The sequence below is a fragment of the Herpailurus yagouaroundi genome, unplaced genomic scaffold (assembly GCF_014898765.1).
Source record: "Herpailurus yagouaroundi ecotype Mexico unplaced genomic scaffold, PumYag 28, whole genome shotgun sequence".
Classification (NCBI taxonomy): Eukaryota; Metazoa; Chordata; class Mammalia; order Carnivora; family Felidae; genus Herpailurus; species Herpailurus yagouaroundi.
This window is the reverse complement of record NW_024412376.1, coordinates 143,040,240-143,045,876: the sequence shown is the minus strand read 5'-3', so window position 1 is coordinate 143,045,876 and position 5,637 is coordinate 143,040,240.

Below are 5,637 nucleotides of genomic sequence, written 5' to 3'. Positions count from 1 at the left end.
TTTTCTTTTCTTTTCTTTTCTTTTCTTTTCTTTTCTTTTCTTTTCTTAAAATTTATTTTAGAGACAGAGAGGCAGCAAGCCAGGGAGATGGGCAGAGGGAGAGAGAGAATCTCAAGTAGGTCCCACGCTCAGCATGGAGCCCAATGTGGGACTCGATCCCACAATCCTGGAGTCTGATGCTCAGCTGACTGAGCCACCCAGGTGTGCCCACACGTGCATGTTTAAACATGAATTTAATTCAATTAACATTCTTTGGTCTCAGTTCTTTTATGGTCTGACTCAGTTAGACAAAATGATTAAGTTCATAGGTTGATGGTCATCTTATTGGCTGCTTTCAGGTCATCTTGCCGCAGTCTGTTGAGTCCAGTAAGAGATGAAACAAAACGTGATAACCTAACCATGAGGGAATCCCTAAATCTGCTGCTTTTAGTGGCAGAAGGAGGCTACAGACATCATGTCAGATATCATATATTCCAAGAAATATTTTCAACTATGCTTAATGCTGAAGATACAGAGTTGAATAAGATATACCCCACGAATACAAGAAGACTGTACTGGGAACATTAGTAACACTAAATGCAATTATAAATACCACCGTAGAAAAATGCATATGGTTCTTAGGATATAAAAAAAATAATAATAAATTTCTCTGGCTAGGGCAAATGGTGAGACTTATAAAGAAGGTTTATAAAGGTTAACATGGAAGGATGAAGAGTAGTTACACAGACAATAAGAGGAAAATAAATATTCCAAGCATAGGAAATAGCAATACTATAGGCTAACGGTAGAAAAGAGAAATCGGGGGCTGTTCCTTCCACCATTCAGTATTCCCAGGGTACAATGAGGAGGGGCAGTCTTGTAAGTTCCCTACGTCTTCCTTTTTTTTTTTTTTAACATCCACATTGTATATGATTTAGTCTTTTTTAACATTGTTTTGATACATCAACAATGGTGGATATCTGCTCTTCTCATCAATCAAGCAACCCTTCTATCTTATTTTACTAAAATAACTTCAATATTTCTTTGCCAGTTGCCTACAGCTAAAGGTCTCCATTTTCTTGTGGTCACATGTTGGGCAGATGACTCATGTTGGGCCAATTTGATTCTCTCTCCAAGTGAGAGGAGGACCCAAGGTCAGAAAATGGTTTGGACTTATTGATTCTGATTATGGTGCCCTAAAGTTTATTCCATGTCTGCATTCTAGAATACCAGAGTTGTTTCCAAAGAGCCCTATAAGAGTTTACTTACAACCTGCCTTTTATTGAACACTTTAATCCTAACACCTGCACTAGGTGCCTAATGACATCGATTGAAAAAAAAAAAAATCAAATACTTGAAAACAGAAAACAGATGTGTATTTTCAATGTTGTCTTCAGACTGTTTATCTACCTCTCCAGTTGTAACAACCCTGATCTCTTCACAGCCACTTTGTGCCCTAGTTAGGTGTATTCAATATTTCCAAACTTGCCTTGTATATTTCAGCATCTAGGTCATTTTCCCCCATCCCCAAAAGTGTGTTTCCCCAAACCCTGTCCGAATCCTGCCCACGGTACCATATGTAGATTAAGCTTAGATTCCTGACCACTTTCTCTGATTATCCATCTCAGAATCATCTCTCTGTTCCTTGAAACTTTAACCTGAAAGATAAATAGCATTTCTTCATTTGTCATTTCCTACGGAAGAGAGTTTCACAAAAATACTCCTGGCTTCTTGCCCCACATCCCACTCTTCATCACAGCAGAATGAACTGATTTATGGATGAGACATATTTGCCCATTTGCCCATTTTCTTTCTTGGATCCAGAGACGACTTCTTCTTCTTCTTCTTCTTCTTCTTCTTCTTCTTCTTCTTCTTCTTCTTCTTTTCCTCCTCCTCGTCCTCCTCGTCCTCCTCCTCCTCCTCCTCCTCCTCCTCCTCCTCCTCCTCCTTCTTCTTCTTCTTCTTCTTCTTCTTCTTCTTCTTCTTCTTCTTCATAAAGAAATAAAAGCCACAAGGAATTATTTGACCACAGGGATTATCTTTTTGTTTCACTACCTTGCTGGAATATTTATTTCTTGCATTTATTTACATCCCATCCCACAGATCTTGTTACCTAGAGATAGAGATAGAGATAGAGATAGAGAATTTAAAGGTTTTTAGGCAAATTCTCGAGATTTCTTGTCACACAAATGCTGAGAGAATGATGCCACTTAAGATTCCCAAGACTGATAAAATCCCAACACTCCCCATATTTGGAAAACACTTATCTTAATGTCTTGTCTTTGTTTTTGAAGTCTTCTTTTAATAGGGAAAATTATGTTCCAATAATATAAAAGTTTTCAAGAGTGACATTACATGTCATTATGGAATAATATTCTTGGAAGTAACAACACATTTTTTGCCAAATCATTCAGCTTATTTCAACAGTCTCAACATTCCCTAATGAACTAGTTTTGAGTGACTGGTTGCTGATTAATAGAGCTCTTTATTCATTGTTTCTGAAAAGGTAGTATGATTTGTAGTAATGCGAAGAGCCAGGAAAAAAAGGGGAGGGGATCATAATACCTTTCTTTAGAACCATTACTGAATTCTATGTTCTGAGTTTTATATATAACAATTAGCAACACACAAACACACACACCCTCTGCATGCTCTTTTTACTGTTTCTATGCATCTCAGTTTCTACATATATAAGATGACATTAACAGTGTTGTGAGTTGCTCAAGATAAATAGCCACCTGCATGCTTAGCTATACTATTTTTTAAAACCTAGGCAATGACTAAGAAGTTTATAGTAAAGAAGAACCTGTGTTAGTCAAACAATAGAAGTCTATAAATATGTGAAGAACTTGGAAGGAGTGAGATGATGGCAGGTCCTTGTGCTTGTGATAAAAAATAAATCTGTTTAGGTTTCCATTTCATTAGCTGTGATGTAAGTGATCTTAATTTTAGTTAACTTGGTGGATGGGAGGGAAACTGGTGGGAAGCCTAGAAATTTCTTAATGTGTGTTTAATTTCATGCTTTCACATTGGTAACAATAAGAACAACAACAATACAAGCCATGATAATATATCAACTATCCTTATTCCAGGCCCTGAATATCATATCATCCAGTAATTACATCTAAGTAAATATAAAAATTAGCTTTTATGAGCCTCCATTTTCAGATGGGGAAACTGAGTCTCAGTCACGTTAAATTGGCTATTAAGTGGAAGATCTAGGACTCCTAAACCCTATCAGAATGACTTCTAAGTCCATATTTTATATGCTTAACCATCATCCTCCATCATTTTCCAATGCAGACTTTCAAATCTGTTTCAATAATTGTGTCTTGTGCAGAGAGCATTTTCCTTAATTAAGCTAGCATACACATTGAGGACAGGACAAGAGTTTCTCAGCAAAATTTCTCAACAGTGACACTATTAACACTTTGGCCTAGATAAATTTGTGTTGTGAGGGGCTGCCCTCAGCATTTTAGGGTATTTGGGTCCATCCCTGGCTTCCACTCACTAAATGCCAGGGGCACCTCCTCCTCAGTCATTTAATAAAAAAAAAAATAAATGTCTCCAGACATAACAAAATGCCCCCATGTCCACCCTGCAGAGTAGGAGGGGTCAAAGTTTCCCCTCGTTGAAGACTACTTCTCTAGAGGTTCATTTGCTTTTTAATATGAAAAAATTCTAGGCTGGAGTGTTGATATTGAGAAACACATGTTTTGTGGCATCTGGCATGGTATACAATAATGTAGAATTTTTGTGTGAAAATATAGAGACCTTTTTCCTAATCCAGTATGCCATTTAAGAACAAAAAGAATGCAGGAGGTTATTTGTGTTCTGATCCAGAGTCAATTGATCTAGAGTCAATTTTATATGCATACATTTAAGAGAATTCTTAGAACTTCTCTCTCTCCCCATCTCCCTTTCTTTCTGTTTTCTTCTTCCCTGGATCCCCCTTCTCTGAGCCCTCTACACCCTTCTTCTTTTCCTTCCTGTCTTCCTACTTTCGTCCTTCCTTCCATTGTGATCTCTCTCTCTCTCCCTCCTTCCTTCTTTCTTTCATCCTTTTATTTCTTCTTTCTTCCTTCCACTCTTACTCTTGCTCCTCTCCCTGTATTCCCTCTCTCATTCCTTCCTTTATCCTTCCCTTGCTGAGGCAGGTTAAAAAAAACACTTTATATCAGTACATGCTTTTAGTTTAGTCTTGAATGTTCTAGTCAATTTTGGTAATTAACAAAAAGCAAAATATTTGAGAGGTTGTGAGTTTGTGTGAAACTTTAGACTCCAGAATGACTTATATTACACTTTCTACAAATAGCTTGGAAATATATTTTATTTTATGAGGAAATGACATACAGCCATTGAGGTAAAAATGCCAGTTGCTACAAATGATGCTTGTATTTAAAAACACTCTCGGTACTGCTGATAATTTTGTATAGATAATATTTTACTGTTTTTTTTTTAATTCAACAGAGAGTGCTAGGTCCAACAATTTAAATGACACTTATTAAACACAATAAATCAAGGACATTTGGAACCATTTACTACCTGTTTTAAAAAGTCATTCTCTTCTTTCTGTATTCCTTTGAGTCAATGGGAGCACCACGATAGTTATGATGAGAGGAAATGTTACTTTCTTTCACATTTTGCTATCTTTTCTTATTTGATGAAGAAACTAAGATTTTGTTTTGTTTTGTTTCATTTTTGTTTGTTTGTTTGTTTTGATAGGGAGAGAGAAAGAGCACACATGAGACCTGGGATGGGGCAAAGAGAGAGGGAGAGAGAGAATCCCAAGCAGGCTCCACACTCAGCACAGAGCCCTACTCAGGGCTTAATCTCACAACCATGAGATCCTGACCTGAGTAGAAATCAAGAGTCAGATACTTAACCAACTGAGCACCCAGGTGCCCCAAAACTGAAGACTTTTAAATGATTTATCATTTTAAATGGTAAATCCATGCACAAGAAATACAAGTAAATCAAAGAGCAACAACCTACACTGCCTAGGCAACAAACATAACAAAATTTAAAGTCAGAGGATATTTTGTTCACTTTGATCACATTAGCTACCTATATAGTCTATTAAAAATCCTATAGATGTGACTATCTGGTAATAAAATCCATGAATAGATTCTAGTAAACAATTCTATCCCCTGAAATAATTTGAACTCTTAGCAAGTTATTGAAAGGGAAAAAAGCCAACATTGCTTATAAACATGTAAAAAGACCACATAGCTCTATTCTTTTTGAATCTACCTTTCTTACATCTTTTAATGAATTTAGGTTTAGAGGTAATTTTACTTACATCTCAGAGCTGGGGGAGAAGCAGAGATAAATCCTTATTCTAGTAGTCTCCTCTTGAACTTTTTAAAGTTTTTTTTTTTTAAGTTTATTTATTTATTTTGAGAGAGGGAGAAGGAGAAGGGCAGAGAGAGGGTGAGAAAGAATCCCAACCAAGCTCCACATTCTCAGTGCAGAGCCCGACGTGGGTCTTGAACTCATGAAACCATGAGATCATGATCTGAACCGAAATCAAGAGTCAAACACCCAACCAACCACCCAGACGCCCCCATTTTTTTGTGTGAATTTTGCTTAGCTGTTTCTATGTCATAAGAGTGTCCAGTAAAGAGATGACATTTGTAAAGATTTTCTCCACAGAGA